The sequence below is a fragment of the Carcharodon carcharias genome, chromosome 6 (genome assembly GCF_017639515.1).
Source record: "Carcharodon carcharias isolate sCarCar2 chromosome 6, sCarCar2.pri, whole genome shotgun sequence".
NCBI lineage: Eukaryota > Metazoa > Chordata > Chondrichthyes > Lamniformes > Lamnidae > Carcharodon > Carcharodon carcharias.
The window spans coordinates 110233518-110253685 of NC_054472.1; the positions used below are offsets into that span (position 1 = coordinate 110233518).

General features: G+C 40.7%; 1 protein-coding gene across 1 annotated transcript in view; it reads right to left on the reverse strand.

Moving 5' to 3' along the window:
• ube2v2 (ubiquitin-conjugating enzyme E2 variant 2) overlaps positions 1-20168 on the reverse strand; it is a 31499-nt gene that overhangs the window by 11127 nt on the left and 204 nt on the right. The window lies entirely within an intron of this gene.

Here is a 20168-nt window from a genome sequence, read left to right on the forward strand (position 1 = left end):
GACATGGAGGAGAGACTTGTGCACTCCAACGATCCCTTAAGCAATGCCGTCAGGGGCTCCATGCTCCTGCTAGGGCCACTCATGGTGGCAAGATCAGCTGGGCGTGGAGAAAGAGGTGCCAGACAAAGTGCATAGACTCAGACATTTACAGCACAGAAGGCGGCCATTGGGCCCACCATGTCCACGCTGGGCAAAGATCTGAATACACCAATCCCATTTTCCAGCACTGGGCCCATGGCAATGCAAGTGAATATCTTAAATGTTACGAGGGTTTCTGACTCATCCACCCTTTCAAGCAGTGAGTTCCAGACTCTCACGACCCTCTGGGTGAAAACATTTCTCAACTTCCCCCCTTAGCCTTCTACCTCTTACCTTAAATCTATGCCCCCTGGTTTTTGACCCCTCTACTAATGGAAAAAGTGCCTTCCTATCTACCCCCATGCCCCTCAATCTTCTACACATCAATCAAGCCCCTTCTCAACCTTCGCTGCTCCAAGGAAAACAACCCCAGCCTATCCAATCTTTCCTCATAGCTCAGACCCTCCAGCCCAGGCAGCATCCTGGTAAATCTCCTCTGCATCCTCTCCATCCTATCCTTCCTATAATGTGGTGACCAGAACTGTACGCGGTATTCCAGTTGTGGCCTAACCAGAGTTTTACACAATTCCAGCATAACCTCCCTGCTCTTGTATCCTATGCCTCACTTAATAAAGGTAAGTATCCCATGTGCCTTCTTAACCACCTTACCTACCTGCCCTGCTACCTTCAGGGATCCGTGGGTCACTGCACAGGTGAAGGAAAATTGTACGTCTCACTGGCCATGAAAGCAGCTGCAGCGACAAGGTGGTCCCAGTCAAAATGTCAAAGAAATCTGACCATCAAAATCATATGGACAATGATGGAGCCCCAAGGACTCCATGTTAAGCAAAATTATGCACAGGGTCCATTTCAAAGTCCTGTGGTATTGGAAAATTGGTGACGGGGACAAAGGAGTCCCTAGTCAAGAATCTGCACACAGGCAACAAATACATGAAAGTTGTTGGACACCTGTGGGACAGAGATTTCTTTGGGCAGTAGCATCTATAACTGAGCAGTCCTCCTCAAGAATACCCTTTGCTCACCTCATATGGGGAGGGAGCCAGAAAAACCTGTGGGGTGACCAAATTTATCAAAAAGAAAAACTTTAAATTTTGGTGTGTTATAACACTTATTGATAATCTCAAGAGTGACCATCCAGAAAGAAGAACTGCAATCCTATCACCTGAGCTATCAAGACTTCAAATTGACATTGCCACCCTCAGTGAGACCTGCCTTCCAGGGGAGGGGGAGCTGATGGAACAAGCAGAGGGATATATCTTCTAATGGAAAGCAAAGATGTCCAGAGTTGGCTTTGCCATCTCGAATAGGATCTTGGGGGGCATTTCCAGAACTCCAATTGCATAAACAAAAAACTCATGAAACTTCACCTCTAGCCCAGCCATAAGCAATATGCACCGCCATCAGTGCTTATGCCCCAACCCTTGACAAAGTCACTGACATTCCAAAGAAGCTAAGATCATCCTTCTGGGGAGCTCTAATGCCAAGGTTGGTCACGACTCCAATGTCTGGAGCAGAACCACTGGGAAAAACAAGTTGGGAAAAGCCAATGCAAAGTTCCTTGCTGACAAAGTGTGCTCAGCCTGGCCTCATAACAGACGGCCTTCCATCAGAAGGGCAAATACAAAACTGCATGGAGGCATCCTAGATCAAAGCACTAACACCTCCCGATTATGTCATTGTTTGTCAAAGGTCTAAGTGATGTCTGTATCACTTGATCCATATGGGGAACTGAGCCCTGATGGACAAATCATGGACCTGCTTGAAGAGTGATGAACATCCACCTAGCACCACGACATCGCAATGCCCAAAACTCCAAGGAGGATGATGATGTTTCTCTTCCCAAAAGCAGCCTGACCGAAGAGAGGAATTCAAAGTGCAGCTCACAACTAATCTGGAAAATGCTCAGACATCTCAGTTTTTGAACAGTAGGATCAAACAAAGTCAGCTGTACTAGACTCCTGTGCTCAGACCATTGGGTTTGAGCACAGTCAGCACCAGGACTGGTTCAATGAAAACAATGCTGAAATATATGACACCCCTAGAACAAAAATGAGCAGCCTTCACTACCTAGCAGAACAACCCAGGTCACAAGTCAAGGAGGCAACATTCCAACAGCTCAAGGCTGACACCCAAAGACAAACTCGGAAGATAAAGCACATGAGGTGGGAAGAGAAAGCCTGGAGATATCCAACAATATGCTGACCATCATGACAAACTTTTTTTGAAGCCACCAGGGTCATCTATGGACCTAGGTCAAATGGTCAAAATCCCCTTCACTCACAGAATGATACCTCTCTTCTTAAGGGTGATAATGCCATCTGTCAACTCTAGAAAGAACATTTTCAACAACTTCTTAGTTGTGAATCCACAGTGGCAGCTGATAGCCTGGAGACTATCCTCCAGTACCCTGTGGTAGAATCCATGGGTGAATACCATCGTTGGGGGAGCAGCAACAAGCAAACAGATCAAAAACAACAAAGCCTATAGTCCCGATGGTATTCCAGCAGAGGTCTTCAAATCTGGCAGACTTTTGCTCACATCAAGACTCCATGCACTTATCCTATGGACAGACTTAGTTTTAGGTCCCATGCAAGACAATGGGCAGCAAGACCCCACCGCCGGCCCATTTCTATCAATCTTTTGCTCCAGTCCAGGTGGTGCCCCACTCGAAGGTACTCCTTAAATGTACTTTGCCAGGTCTTCTTCCATCTGATGGTCTCCATTCTCCTGCAACTCTGATGAGGTATATGTCCAGGAGGCAAAATTCATGACCTGCCTGCCTCACTCATCTGTCATGATGTCCTGCAGGCGCTAGGGACTTGAGAGGAAAAAGAACTCTTCGAACACCATCCGCAACCCCCATGACTTCAGGAATGGGACAATTGTAACCATCTTCAATAGGGGAGATAAATTATGCCGTGAAAGCTATTAAGGCAATTCCCTCTTTACAGGGAAAATCTTGACATATTCTCCTGAACTGTCTACTTCCTGTGGCTGAGGAAATCCTCCCAGAGACATTGCGGTTTTAGAGCTTCCAGAGAAAGCTGTGACATGGTCTTTGTTGCCAGGCAAATCCAGGAAAAATGTTGAGAAGACCGCACTCTTGATTTCATTCATCAACCTGACCAAAGCATTTGGCTCAGTAAGTTGTGAAACTCTATGAATTGTCCTCCAAAGATTTGAATATCCAAGAAACTTCACAATCCTGCAATTGCTTCATAGTGATATGATCGTAACTGTCGAGTGGGAAACAAATGCTTTTGAAAAGCTGGACGAGGGTCAAACGAGGTTGCATGATAGTCCCCATGCTATTCACAATCTACCTGACAATGGCTATTTGCTTCAAAGATCAACTACCCTTTGGTGTCAGTATTAAACATTACCTAGATGGAAGACTCAACCTCTATCGCCTCCATGCCAAAACTAAACTGACCACCAGACATACATGACCTACAGTTTGCGGAAATTTACAAGCCGCTCTCGATCTCTTCAATTCAACATTAAGAAACTCAACCTGTCCTTCAATGTTGCCAAAGCAAATCAGCCCACACCTGGCCAACCAAATATTCCACATCCCATGAATGAAGGAGATACTCTAGAATATGTTGACCATTTTCCAAACCTTGGCAGTGACCACTTTCAAAAGGCCACCAATGACAAGGAGATACAACACCGGATAAGCTGCTCCAGTTCAGCCTTCTACAAGCTACGGCAGAGTGTTTGACAACAAAGGCATCCACAAGTCAATAAAAGCCCTAGCGTACTGCAGCGAGACCTGGATGGTCATCAGCAACACAAAAGTGCTAAAGAAATTGCATCAGCAACACCTCCGCTTCATCCTCTGGATTTAACAGGGGAGATCATCAAGCAAATGCTAATGTTTTCTTGAAGCCAGCTCCACAATTAGACAAAACTCCTACAAAATTAACTACAATGGGACTGGACACTGGGTCCAGGTGGCCAAAAACCGTCTGCCTGGCTAGATCCTGTTTTCTCAACTTTCAAGTGTCCAATCTTCCAGGGGAGGGGAAAGAAAACACTTCAAAGACAATCTGAAGCCCTTCTTGAAGTGCAGCAGCATTATTGACTGGGAGGAGCTTGCTACCACTTGTTCAAAGTGGCGACAACTTGCCCATCAAGCTGCACCATGCTTTGAGTCACAGCGTCTTAATGATGAGACAGAGCGGTGGCAGATAAAGAAAATCCTGTATTCTGGACCCCAGTGCCTTGTGGGACACCATGGTCCATGTGCCCAACGATGTGTTGATTGAGACCCATGGCAAAAACGCGTGACCCCGAGCAGACGTCACTCTTGAATCAAGGGACAGCAAACAACAACAACAGTAGAAGGTCAGAGAAGTTACAATCTGCCTTCACCACTGTACGTCTGTTACTCTGTGAAATATGCACAGGTCAATCCAAGAACAAAACAAGTGTGAAACTAAACTTAGTAAATTAAGTCAAAATATTACAGTTTCTATTCAAAGATAGCTTTTAAAGAAATAACATCTAACTAGTACCGTGCTGCTGGTCAGATTACGAGATAATATTGTGGGTATTGGAACATTTTGTTTATGCCAAATACCAGAATTAGAAACTCATTGATCAGGTAAGGAATGAGGCGCGCAAACTGGGAAGTTGTAATGCCCAAACATGCATTAATATTTCTGTTGTTTCTTAAATATCAATGAGGCATGACTATGCTATAAACTCATCCTAAATAAACTAAATAAAGTTGTCTAAATTTGAATAAAAACAGAAAATACTGGAAACATCTGTCAAGCAAGGAGTTTACAAGAGGTGGTAATGATGGTGAAACTGGCAGTCACCATCATTACACTGAAACTGACAGTAACTTCTGCAATCTGCACATGCACAGTTAAACTCGGAAACCCAGATGTCACTGTCAGTAACTCCTGATCTGCCACAGGGTGCACTGTTGAAATCCTCACAAATGGAAATAAACTGATGTGAACTTCCCCTTTTTACGCTCTATTCTCACGGTGCCTAAATAAGGTGTAACTGGGTTTTCAATGGCATTGTGGTGGCGTTTGTTACTGTGCAACATGCGCTTTTGCGTGAATGCTGCAGTCCAGAGCTATGGATAGTGGTGGTTCCAATGTTCTTTCCATCACATGGCTGACCAGGAATCTCTCCTGTTCCCAACACCTGCCATTGACATGTATAGAAAGGATTTGCAGATTGATTCTCAACTTGTTTGGCCACCCAGTCCTGGGGTGGGACTCAAACCCGAAGTGTCTGACTGCAAGGCAGAGACGTCGCACCGCAAGACCTGCCTTTTTAATGGAATACTAAGCCATAATTACTGAAAAACCTATCTGGCCCTGAAAAACTAGTTTTATATTTTTGGACAATGGTCAAAGCTGCACAGCAGCACAATAACCTAAAGGACCAGTAACAAAAGTTATGTTATTGACATTTCAGCTTCTACTTTAATCCAAATCATAATTTCACTTCCTGGTTTGCTGTCTGAGAGAATTCTTCAACATGATTGCAGACTTTGCCTGCTTGGTGACATCACTGTTGCTGAACACCAGGGCTCTGCTACAGCTGCCAGAATTAAACATCGGGAAAAGGTGAAATACACACCAGAGTTCACCAGCTCTTTGCAGGTAGCTTTCTTAGAGCTCAGCAGTAAGCACTGACATTTCATGCTAACTGCGAAATCAGGGTCAATGTTTCAGACCTATGACTTCTCATTAGAACCAATCTGAAATGTCCTGTTGCTTTCTCCATGGAAGCTGCCTGACCTGAGTATTTCCAGCATTTTCTGCTTTCATTTCAAATTTCCAAAATCCACAGTATTAAGTTCTCTGTTAAATATAAACGTCTGTATATCTCCCAACATTTTTCCTATGTTCCAAGGTTTACAGCAATAGTGTATATATTATTAGCATTTGATTGATCAGGTTAATCTTGAAAATCTCCCCCAAGCTTTCTATGCTCCACAGTGAATTTCAGACTGGGCCTGAAACCTTGCCCCTCCTTGAATTTCCTCAATTATCCTTACCACCCAGCCTGAAAGTTTATTTAGTATTGCCTCCGTGTCTCATCCTCCCAGGAGATACTAAAACCTCCTCTATAAACATGGAAAACAATTTTGTTTCCCTCAATTACTTTGGGATCTTTCAATGCCCTATTTCTTTTATCTGCTTCCTACAAATATATATTGTAAAAATGTTTGTCATTTCTTTTTAATATTCCTCGCTTTTCTCCTTTAAAAGGTTAAGAGGCCATGTTGAATATTTTAAAAATTCAGTCCAACAAGCATTAAGAAATAAAGCAGTGTTAATCCATCCTTCATTCTAAAACCCCTCTCCTGAAATGGGTTAAGTTCCAAGCACCACAGCCATTTTGGAACTCTTAAAGGCAGACTAACCAACCAGAGATGATATTGCCCTTGCATCATGCCCATAAATCTGCAAGGAATATGCAATCCACAATGGAATTCCAGGTTGTCTTCTGTCCCTTGTCAGTGGAAACGAAATCTAGTAACGCAACTTGCTGCCTCTTAAGCCAAGATCAGCTTAAACTCAGTATCTCATCCCAGAACATTCATAGTTTGTATATTTCATAAGAATACCTCTTGCTGCACTAGTATGCCTTTTATTCACCACTCCCAAATCAACCTTCTGTACAGCCTCTGCTCGTGTTTTGACAGCTTTACTACTGTGCTTTGTAATGCATCCATTCAAAGGCAACAAGAACAGTTCTAATTGTCCAATACTTCTGCTGGAATTAAAATGTGCCAGACTGTAACTCAAGATACAACTCTATAATGTGAAACTAAAACCACAACTCCTTTAAATCTGGTACTTTGTTTGCACAAAGACACACTCAACCTATTTGGTACCAAAATGACAAACACAGGCTATATGTGCAGCTAAAGTAGGATACTTGAAAGCAAATTATTGCAACATGGGTACTCTATTAAAACAGAGTTAAGAAGCATAGTCCGGGCAGAGTAGAAGATATTAGCTAGTGCTCTCAGGTGCAGAAACAGGAGAAGTTATAATGGGGAATAAGATGATCACAGAGACATCAAACAAATTCTTGCATCTGTCTTCACGTTAGAAGTCAAAACTGTATGTAACAAGGAGCCACGGTGAAAATGAGGAACTTAAGGATGTCTGTGCCAGCTGGGGAAGGGACTGCTACTCACAGATCGGCTTCTACAATCACAACAGATGAGGTTCAATACATAAGTGACAAGTGGCACTTTCCATTGTCACCCAAGACAGACAGATGCCAAAAATAAGGATGTCTGTATTCAGAAATAGTACTGGAGAAATTAATGAGAATAAAAGCCAACAAAGCCCCTGGAGCTGATGGCCTACACCCTAAGATTTTAAAAGAGGTGCCTACACAGTGTGCACTGGTTTTTGCCTTCCAGAATTCCTTACATTCTGGAATGGTGGTGGTGGTCATCAACCACAACAACAATTTATGTTGTGCTTTTAATCTAGTAAAACACCCCAGGGCATTTCTCAGGGCCATTAGGTCCCGTGACCAAATGCTTGGTCAAGGAGGTAGGTTTCAAGGGGTGTTTTGGAAGGAAAATATGATAGAAAGGTATAGGGAAGGGATTCCACAGCTTAGGACCTAGGCAGCTGATGTGATTAAAATCAGGGATGCTCAAAAGGCTGATTTAGAGAAGCGCAGATATTGCAGAGTTGGAGGGCTGAAGAGATTAGATGTAGGGAAGTCGAGGGCCATGGAGGAATTTGAAAGCAAGGATGAGTGTTTCAAAATCACGACATCAATCTAGAGTTCCTGTCGACTGAAAGGTAAAAATATAATCCCACAACTACAGGCCAGTTAGCCTGAAATTAGTGGAGAAAATGTCAGAATCTATTATTTGGATGTTGATAACAGGGCACTTAGAATGACATGATTATGTAGAGTCATAGATTTATGAAAGGGAAATCATGTTTGAGAAATCTATAGTTTTTAAGGATATAACTAGTAGGGTGGATAAGGAGCATCTAGTTGAGCTAAGTGTATTTTTCAGAGACATTAACAAATGGTTACTGCACAAGATTAAGGTTCATGAGATTAGGGTGACATATTATCACGGTTTGAAGATTGGCTAATGGACCGTAAAGAGATTAGGAATAGATAATTTTCTTGTTGGCCAGCTGTAACTAGTGAGGTATCACAAGGATTGGTGCTTGTGCCTTAGTTATCTACAATCTATAACAATGATTCAGATGAGGGGACTGAGTGCAATGTATCCTGGTTTGCTGATAATACAAAGTTGCATGGAAAAGTAAGCTGTGAGGAGAATGCAAAGTTTGCGAAAGGATATAAACAGGTTAAGCTGAGTGGACAACAACATGACAGATGGAATATAATGTGGAGAAACGTGAAGGTGAAAGGAAGAACCACAGGACATCCCAAAGCACTTTACAGCCAATGAGGTACTTGGCTCTTGATTGAAATAGTGCCATGGGATCTTTTATGCCCACCTAAGGAAGCAGTTGGAGTCTGGATTTAATATCTTATCCGAAAGATAGCACTTCCACGATGCAGCACTCCCACAAAACTGCTCTGGAGTGTCAGTCAAGATTGTTGTGCTCAAGCTCTGGAGTGGGTCTTAAACTCTCAATCTTCTAACTCATAGGGGAGACTAGCTAAGTCATGGCTGGAAGCTACTTTAGAAGGAAAAAATAGAAAAGCAGAATTTTTTTCAAATGATGAGACCAGGAAATGCTAATATTCAGAGGGATTTGGGTACACCAATTGCAGCAAGTTAACACAGATACTGCAAGCAATTCAGAGCGGGATATTATATTCCCATTCTTACATGCACTTAATCATCCAAAAGGACTTACTGAGATGAGATTCAATGTAAATCTGCATTTATATAAACACACACATAGTAACACTTACAGTAAATCTCACCTCACCCACTTAATTCATTAAACCTCCTTATCAGTGAAAAAACTTCCCAATCAGCCTTTTCTTTTAACCTAATCCTATCTGAAAACAAAATTCTTTTGCTAGGCTTTACCAAATGAAACCACATATTCTGTTCTTTTATTCATTGCTGGACACTAAGTTTTAACTTAACGTCTCGTGTAAGCTCACTTAAGTCAATTCTTGCTGAGCTCATTTAGGATGAGGTATTCTAATTCCTAATATGTGAATGTTTGAGTTGTGTTGTTAAAAATCCCCAAAATTAGTTATTCATCTCCATCACTGTTGGTGGGGTTTCCTTTTCTGCAAAAGGACTGCTATTGCCTTTGTACCAGTTACCACGATTAAATAACTGATGTGATTCCATCAGCAGCAACATCCTTCGAACTACGTGTGATGGATATGCAGCAAATCCATTAGGGATGGGGCAGTTTCATAACCATGGTTTTCTTGATGCTTATGTTAAGAACACATTGCATGCATGGGAGAAACAATCTAGAACTAGCGCGACATCAACAGCATAGAGGAGTTTGCTGATCAAATTATGCTGTATTTTTGTCTTTGCTTTCAGTCGGGGCAGATTGCAGAGTTTGCTGTCTGACCTAGTACGCATGACCTGTGTGACCTAGTATGTAAACTCATTCCATATCTGCAGGGAAGGCAAAGGGCAGGAGCATAGAGAATGCCAAACAAAGTGGGGGCTTGGACAGAGCCCTGTTCCACTCCATTCTTCACACTGAAAAGGTTGGAAGTGGCGCCGTCAAAATGTACAGTACATGGTAGGAACAGATGAGACTCATGAGCTTTGGTGGAAAATCAATTTTTCCCAAAATGTCTTAGTCCTGCCTTGCTGATGGTATTGAATGCTTTAGTGAGATCTTTGAAAGTAAGGTAGTGATGTACATTTTGTTCTCTACATTTTCTTGTGGTTGGCATATGGAGATTATTATGTCCACTGTAGGACAGCTAACACATAATCCACACTGTGCTTCTGGATACACTCAGTATGCAAGTAGATGGAGTCTTTTAAGCATGACCCAAGCGAAAACCTTCTCAGTGACACAAAGGAGTGAGATGCCCCTGCAGTTGTTGCAATCTTCTTTGCCACATTTGTTTTTGTATAATGTAATGATTTTTGTGTTACGCATGTCCTGTGGAATAGGTCCTAACCTCCGGTGGAGGTCATGAAGGTGGGACAGTAGATAGGGCTTTTCTTGCTTGAGCAGTTTGGCTGGAATTCCTTCCTTGCCAAGTGTCTTTCTGCTTGCTACGGAATCAATAGTCTTTTTAAGCTCAAGTAACGAGGGTTCTTCATCTAACTTAACCATAGCAGGAAGTGGCAGGACAGCGTCAAACGGACTGGGAGATGCCTGTCTCAAAGGGATACAGCTCACCGTAAGGTACAATCCAGCGCTACACCTGTTTACTTCTGTAGGTGAGTACATCACCATCTGCTGATTTCAGGAGGGCAACTGATGACAATAGGTCAAAGTGCCTTCTTGATCCCATTCCATTGTTCCTCTTCTGCACTACTATCTTTGTTACTTTGAAGTCATGCAGTGTTCAAGCTGTTGGGTTTATGTTGTGCATCAGGTAGCTTTTGCTTTAATGACAGAAGTGAAATGGTGCTAGAAAAACTTGTACTTAACATTATTCTGACACGTAAATCAAGGTAGCTACCTACATATCCATTGATAGAAATAAACAATCTGCAACATAGGAAAAGTGGTGGTTACCAAAAAATATCTGGAAAGGGTTGCAAAGAATTTTATAATCAAGGAAGCGAAAGGAGGGCCCAAGCTCCCACCCCTCCCTGATTTAGAAACATAGAAAATAGGAGCATGAGTAGGTCATTTGGCCCTTCGAGCATGCTCTGCCATTCAATATGATCATGGCTGATCCTCTATCTCAATGCCGTACTCCCACGGTTTAAATGAAAAAATGATTGAAATTTTGTGTAAGCGTACCAAGTGTTGTCTAGGCTCGAATCACAACAGTTACATCAGCTTCTACTAACTTTAAGTATCAAGATTGAGTTTATCTTTTATTCTTTTCCATGATTGGACAGGTCCTGCAAAATGAGTTTTGCCACAAAGCTTGCCCAATTTGGCACCAAACAGCAATGTCAGCCAGGGACCACAAAAATGGGAAAAGATGCTTGAATGAAAGGAGGTGAAAATTTGAGAATGGACCACATTACTTTGACATAACAATGTTCCTAGTTAGGCTCACACAAAGGGTGCCAACTTGGGCTGATAACAGAAAGCAAACAGCACCCAAAGAACCAATATCAGCAAAGAGGCTGCAGAGAAAGAATCCTCCACATTGGTTATTGACTTTTAGTATTAGATTTGCCCAACTAGAAAAATGAAAATGTTAAAAAGGTCAATTTTTTTTTTTAATAATATCATTGAGTAGCCACGGAACCATAAATTACAAGAATTTCTGCTGCATAAGCTTTACTACAAATTGGAAATTTTATGGAAAAAAATGGATTGACACACGAAGGAAGCCTGAGTGGATCAAAAATAAGCAACATCTACTGAAGGCTTCCTCTGATTTAGTACGCTCTCATTAGAAAACTATGTCAAAGTATAATTGACAGCACCAACAGGAGGTCTCTTTTCCCATTCCAAGTTCCTAACCTCAGCTGCATTGCCATGTAGAGTTGCCGATCAATGTAGAAAAAATAGGAGAGATCTTTACTACTCTCATTCCTCTAAATAATAAGAGTATCACCCATAGTAGTCTCCAAGAAAAGTCAAAATCATAGAAGTTAATAGTGCAGGCAAACTACAAAGGGGAAAGAGAGGCTTGCAAAATCAGAACAGCTGCTGCCACATCATTAAATTGGCTGCCAGGCTGCAGAAATAACACCCACATGCCAAAACTATTAATGCTTCAATCATTAATGAACAATTAAATGCCATTTAATGAATTATTTTTTTAAAAACTCAAAGTGTTGACAAACATACCCACACAAACATTCCATTTTAAACACAACATAGCACAACGGATATCCAAATAATTCTGAGGACAAGCGGGGCATCCTAAGTGATTTTGGTAAAATTGGCATAATCAAGATGAAGGCTATTTTGTTAATAGACTAAATAGTACATTAGTTTTCAGTATGCATTCAATTCTTTAATATCTAAATTCACAAAGATGACAGATGAATTCATTTGCATGGCACCTTTTGTGTAACAAACTTTGTAGGAGGGTAGATAAGCAAATTGAAGGAAAGTATTAGACTGAAAACAGAACTCCCTTTCGATCGAGAAAGTAAAGTTTTCAAAATGGCATTTGAAGTTGGGAAAAGGGGTAGTGAACCAGGGGTTTAGGAGAGTTTCAGCTGCTCTTTATTAGTACAAGAAATTGGAATTTTCACTACGTCCCTTAATACTCACTTTGAAAGTAGCTATCTTATTTTTAAAGAACCTCCATCAGGCTACATCCATGGTTTTGAGAGCTCAGCAATTTACAACTGAAGTTTAAACTATATTCCCAACGCCCTGTCAATTCTCTGCATTGAGAGGTTTAAAACAGCCAGATCACCTTATAGCCTCATTTGTAGAGAATATAACTAAAGTTCACTAAGTCTTGCATGGTTATTGGCACTGTTTGGGTAACTGCCACCTACTGGTCCTCTAATTACGTTAAGTTAACTCACTGCCTACCTCCAGAACTAATATTTTTCCTTTCTCCCCATAACAAATATTTTTCCTTTCTCCCCATAACAAATATTTTTCCTTTCTCCCCATAACAAATATTTTTCCTTTCTCCCCATAACAAATATTTTTCCTTTCTCCCCATAACAAATATTTTTCCTTTCTCCCCATAACAAATATTTTTCCTTTCTCCCCATAACAAATATTTTTCCTTTCTCCCCATAACAAATATTTTTCCTTTCTCCCCATAACAAATATTTTTCCTTTCTCCCCATAACAAATATTTTTCCTTTCTCCCCATAACAAATATTTTTCCTTTCTCCCCATAACAAATATTTTTCCTTTCTCCCCATAACAAATATTTTTCCTTTCTCCCCATAACAAATATTTTTCCTTTCTCCCCATAACAAATATTTTTCCTTTCTCCCCATAACTAATATTTTTCCTTTCTCCCCATAACAAATATTTTTCCTTTCTCCCCATAACAAATATTTTTCCTTTCTCCCCATAACAAATATGTTTCCTTTCTCCCCATAACAAATATGTTTCCTTTCTCCCCATAACAAATATGTTTCCTTTCTCCCCATAACAAATATGTTTCCTTTCTCCCCATAACAAATATGTTTCCTTTCTCCCCATAACAAATATGTTTCCTTTCTCCCCATAACAAATATGTTTCCTTTCTCCCCATAACAAATATTTTTCCTTTCTCCCCATAACAAATATTTTTCCTTTCTCCCCATAACAAATATTTTTCCTTTCTCCCCATAACAAATATTTTTCCTTTCTCCCCATAACAAATATTTTTCCTTTCTCCCCATAACAAATATTTTTCCTTTCTCCCCATAACAAATATTTTTCCTTTCTCCCCATAACAAATATTTTTCCTTTCTCCCCATAACAAATATTTTTCCTTTCTCCCCATAACAAATATTTTTCCTTTCTCCCCATAACAAATATTTTTCCTTTCTCCCCATAACAAATATTTTTCCTTTCTCCCCATAACAAATATTTTTCCTTTCTCCCCATAACAAATATTTTTCCTTTCTCCCCATAACAAATATTTTTCCTTTCTCCCCATAACAAATATTTTTCCTTTCTCCCCATAACAAATATTTTTCCTTTCTCCCCATAACAAATATTTTTCCTTTCTCCCCATAACAAATATTTTTCCTTTCTCCCCATAACAAATATTTTTCCTTTCTCCCCATAACAAATATTTTTCCTTTCTCCCCATAACAAATATTTTTCCTTTCTCCCCATAACAAATATTTTTCCTTTCTCCCCATAACAAATATTTTTCCTTTCTCCCCATAACAAATATTTTTCCTTTCTCCCCATAACAAATATTTTTCCTTTCTCCCCATAACAAATATTTTTCCTTTCTCCCCATAACAAATATTTTTCCTTTCTCCCCATAACAAATATTTTTCCTTTCTCCCCATAACAAATATTTTTCCTTTCTCCCCATAACAAATATTTTTCCTTTCTCCCCATAACAAATATTTTTCCTTTCTCCCCATAACAAATATTTTTCCTTTCTCCCCATAACAAATATTTTTCCTTTCTCCCCATAACAAATATTTTTCCTTTCTCCCCATAACAAATATTTTTCCTTTCTCCCCATAACAAATATTTTTCCTTTCTCCCCATAACAAATATTTTTCCTTTCTCCCCATAACAAATATTTTTCCTTTCTCCCCATAACAAATATTTTTCCTTTCTCCCCATAACAAATATTTTTCCTTTCTCCCCATAACAAATATTTTTCCTTTCTCCCCATAACAAATATTTTTCTTTTCTCCCCATAACAAATATTTTTCTTTTCTCCCCATAACAAATATTTTTCTTTTCTCCCCATAACAAATATTTTTCTTTTCTCCCCACGTTATGCCTACCTCCACAACTAATATTTTTCCTTTCTCCCCATGGCAAATATTTTTCTTTTCTCCCCACGTTATGCCTACCTCCACAACTAATATTTTTCCTTTCTCCCCATAGCAAATATTTTTTCCCCCCACTTTATCGATTCAATATTTGATTTTCTTTTTCTCTTTGCAGTGCTTTACTGTTTTAAATCCTTCTATTTCCTCCCTACAAGTCCATCAACACTAGTTTAGTTCAGGACTGTGCAATTAGTAAATCTTGCATCCACCCAAAACTCAGCCCAATGAACTCTACTCAACATCTCAAACCTCAATTTAATATATCTAATGTTTATCTCTAAGAACATAAATCAGAGCAGGGATAGACCCTACAGCCCCTCGGCCTATTCCACATTCAATGTGATTATGGCTGATCCTCAGTCTCAACTCTGTAGAATAACCCTCTTATCCCAAGAACCAATCTAGTGAACATGTGCTCCACTGCCTCTAATGCAAGTATTTCCTTTAAGCACTGAGACACCTGAGCACAGGTGCCAAGTGTGGTCTCACCAAAGCCTTGTACAACTGTAGCAAGAATTCCTTATTCATACACTCCAATCTGCTTGCAATAAACAACAACCTGCAATTTTCCCTCCAAATTACTTGCTATATATTATATCTTTGTGCTCCTTGTTTAAATACACCCAAGTCTTTCTGATAAGTGCATAAGAATTAGGAGCAGGAATAGGCCACCTGGTCACTGGAGTCTGCTCCGCCATTCAATATGACGATGGCTGATCCAATTGTGGCCTGTCCTGCCTTGTATGCCATGGCATTGCAAGTGCACATCCAAATACTACTTAAATGTTATGAGGATTTCTGCCTCTACCACCCTTTCAAGCAGTGATTTCCAGATCCCCACCACCCTCTGATTGAAAAAATTCTTCCTCACATCCCCTCTAAACCTCCTGCCCCTTACCTTAAATCTATGCCCCCTGGTTATTGATCCCTCCAAGGGGAAAAGTTCCTTCCTGTCTATGCCCCTCAAATTTATATACTTCAATCATGTACCCCCTCAATCTCCTCTGCTCCAGGGAAAATAACTCCAGTCTATCCAAACTCTCCTCATAACTAAAACTCTCCAGCCCAGGCAACATTCTGGTAAATCTCCTCTGCACTCTTTCTAGCACAATCACATCCTTCCTATAATGCGGATTCCAGAACAGCACGCAAAACTCAAGCTGTCGCCTAAACAGCGTTTTATACTGTTCCAGCATTACCTCTCTGCTCTTATATTTTATGCCTCAGCTAATAAATGCAAGTATCCCATATACCTTCTTAATCACCTTATCTACCTGTCCCACTACCTTAAAGGATCTGTAGACATGTACGCCAAGGTCCCTCTGATCCTCGGTACTTCCCAGGGCCCTACACCATCCATCATGTATTCCCGTGCCTCGTTTGTCCTGCCCAAGTGCATCACCTCACACTTATCCAGATTAAATTCCATTTACCACTGATCAGCCCATCTATATCCTCCTGGAATCTAAGGTTTTCCTCCTCGCTATTTACCACCCTACCAATTTTCGTGTCATCTGCGAACTTACTGATCGCCCCTCCTACATTCAATGTTTACATATACTACAAACAGCAAGGGACCCAGCACCGATCGCTGTGGAACCCCACTGGACACAGGCATCCAACCACAAAAACACCCCTCGACCATCGCCTCTGCTTCCTGCCATTCAGCCAATTCTGGGCTTTTACCTTCATTATCAGTCTCCCACACGGGACCTTATCAAAAGCCTTAGTGAAGTCCAAGTAGATTACGTCAAATGCATCGCCCTCATCTACACACCTGGTCACCTCTATGAAAAATTCAATCAAATTGGTCAGACATGACCTCCCCTTAACAAAACCATGCTGACTGTCCTTGATTAATTCCTGCCTCTCCTTGTGTAGATTAATTCTGTCCCTCAGAACTCTTTCCAATAGTTTCCCCACCACTGAGGTTAGACTGACTGGCTTGTAGTTCCCTGGTTTATCACTTCCTCCCTTCTTGAATAAGAGTACCACATTGGCTGTCCTCCAGTCCTCTGGTACCTCTCCTATGGCCAGAGAGGTATTGAAAATTATTGCCAGCGGCCCTGCTATCTCCTCCCTTGCCTCCCTCAACAGCCTGGGATACATTTCATCTGGGCCTGGAGATTTATCTACTTTTAAGCCTGCCAGGCCACTTAGAACCTCCTCTCTTTCTATGCTAATTTCTTTAATTATATCACAGTCCTTCTGCCTGATTTCCATACCCATGTCATCCCTCTCACTTGTGAACACTGACACAAAGTATTCATTTAGAATCCTACCCAAGTCTTCTGGCTCCACACACAAATTACCACTATGCACCTGAATGGGCCCGACTCTTTCCCTAGTTATCCTCCTACTCTTAGAGCACTCGTAAAATAACTTTGGATTTTCCTTTCTTTTACCTTCCAATGTTTTTTTCATGCCCCCTTTTTGCTCCCAATTTCCTTTTTAAGTTCCTCTAGGACTTCAGCTGTTTTGAGCCCTCGGTATCTGCCCTAAGCCTCCCTTTTTCTCTTTATCCAATCTTTTCTCATGAGAACCTCTTTATCCAAGGAATCAACCTATTGAAATTTCTCTGGACTGCTTCCAATGCAATTATATCCCTCCTCAAATGAGACCAAAACTGTGCACAGTTCTCTTGGTGCAGTCTCACCAACGTCCTGTAGTTGTAGAAAAACTTGCCCACTTTTATACTCTGCCCCCCAAATCAATGTTACAAGTTCCACACCTTTTAAAAATATTCTGCTTTTCTATTCTTACCAACGAGGTGAATAATCTTACTTCCCCACATTGTATTCCATCTGCCAGCTTTTTAACCACTCACTTAACATGTCTATATTACTTTGCAGCCTTTGTGCCCTCCTCAATTTACCACCTAGCTTTGTACCATCAGCAAAGTTAGATATATACTCTCAGTCTCTGTCTAAATCATTAATATAAAAATTGTAAATAGCTGAGGCCCAACCACCGAATCTTGCAGCGCCCAACTAGTCACAGCCTGCCAACTTGAAAATGCTCCACATATCCCTACTCTTTGCTTCCTGTCAACTAATCAACCGTCTATCCATGTTAATATATTACTCCCAACTCCATGACCCATCTTGTGTATTAACCTTTTGAAAATCTAAGTGTACAAAATCTATTGGTTCCCCTTCATCGACTCTACAAGTTATATCCTCAAAAAACTGATAAATTTGTCAAAAACTATTTCTTTTCATAAAATCATATTGTACATTGCCTGATCATACTATGATTTTGTAAGTCTTCCTTAATACTAGATTACAGTAATTTCCCCAATGAATGATATCAGGTTAACTGGCCTGTAGTTCAGAGTTTTCGTTCTCCCTTTCTTGAATAGTGTTATATTTGCTAACTTTCAATCCACTAAGACTGGATAACTGATCTAACAGAGTAATTTCAAGATTAGAACTGTTAAGGTCCTGCTCTCTATTTAAAGCACATTACTTAATGTATAATAAATGATACCCAAATTCTCAAACTTCCTTTTTAAAATCACTTTTTCCTTCTGTTATTGGATCCCATTTACATTTTTTTCTCTACCTTATATTAAGTTTCTTATCCTGCAACTGAGCATCAATATACAACACACCTTGCCAGTTTCACGCTTTCTTCATCACCTACACAAAACAGAGCAGCCAATCTGACCGAATATTTGATAATAAAAAGTAAATTCAGGCTAGTTTGTTTGGGTTATCAATACCTGTGGGAGGCCACTAGGCACCAAAGGCAAGAAAAAAAAGCTTAAATGTATATTTGTACAGTTAGCCCTTGTCATTGTTTTGCAGCTCAACCAATAAAATATGCTCTTAAGGCAAAACAATATAAAGCATCATGCACAATATGCTGCATACTACCTGGCAGCCACTGTTAGAACAAAGCCGATATAATCTCACAATTTAACAAATATTTAGTCTTTCAGCAAGCTTAGTGAGTTTTGAAACAAAGCTATTTCAATCCAAATCAATTGACCAAATTCTCCATGAATAAAAATGCAAAGATCACAGTCCAGCAACAACTATTTCAGAAACCTTTAACAAAAAAATCTTTATTAAAAATTTAGAATTTACACTGATGACAGAAAAATGGCATCATCTTGAAGCAGCAAGCGCCGCCATGACGATCAATGCTTGGCAACAGGTGCCAACACTGAAACCAATTCACAAGGACACCTAATAACCACTTCATATGTTGCATTAAGGCAGAATGTGACTATCACTGATTTGCTGATGGTTGGTAAGACCGAAGTGCCCCACTTGAAGCTCCCAACAGGTTTGATTCGCAGCATGTTCTTCATCTTAAGCAGATGGAAGGATGCTGATGGCAATTTTCAATTGTTTGCTGAAACTAATATTCTGAACCACTGTGGGGGTCAAACTCAGTATGCAGCATATTGTGCATGATGCAATAAAATGAAGTTACAGAAATTGCAATTGCTGTCCTCTCCGAAGTTTGACAACTGAAATTTGCTTACCATTCACCAAACTTATGGAAAAGGCTATGCAGGAATAGAACACATTTTGGGATGTGATAGAAACAGGAAACAGTTGAAAATACACAGAAAAAGGTGCGGACACAGAAATACCCCACGCAAATGATATCTCAAAGCATATTTCTCAAAAAGATTATTAAAAATACACCAAAATTGAACTTCTCATTTCATGCTACTGTTAAAAATTCGTTCTCTAACCAGAGGTAGAAATCAGTTCTAATATTTCCACTCAAATTCTGCATGAACTATACTTCTTCATCGATACACCTCAATACGCTGGTAACAAAATGTCCAACGCAGAAAATGAGCAATGTTACGAAGGCAATATTCGCTCGCAATCTACTGAGCTTCCAATATCTGAAAACCGCATACACCAAAGTTACAAATTTTGAAGCAGTGTTCGGACTACTAAATATAATGCAGTTACTTCCTCTTTGCCACAGCTGTATTTGCAAATTACACGCGTCGTCACAGGAGTTTGTAAATAAACTCGATTTCTAACACACCTTGCAGCAAAAAAACTGTCCTATCAAAAGAATCTACAGCACTCAACAGGATGTGAGATTTAACGCGGAAAACATTTTGCAGACTTGTGGCCTGAAAGGCATGTAGGCCAAGCACGCATGGGCTTTCGGCTCATTAACACTTTGGCTGCTGTGTGCATTTATTATAAACACATGGAATAAGAAAGATGCCTCCCCTCCTTCCTGCCCACATTTTAAGATCAGATACAAAGAGTCTCCACCACAGCAGCCAACCCCACAACATCCAATTTCCGTTCCTGAGTGAGCTGGACACTGGAGGTCGCCCATAAAACCGCGCCTCAGCCCAACCCGTCCCACACCCTCCTGAGGGGGAGCCCAGTGTCCCGCCGGGCCGCGAAGATAACTTCGAGCCGCGGCTCTCGGCTCAGACACCGGCGCCCCCTTCTCTCGGGGCGGTGATCCAGCCGGACCCCAGGCCCGTTCGAACCTGACACTGTCCGCCTGCCCAGAACTACCC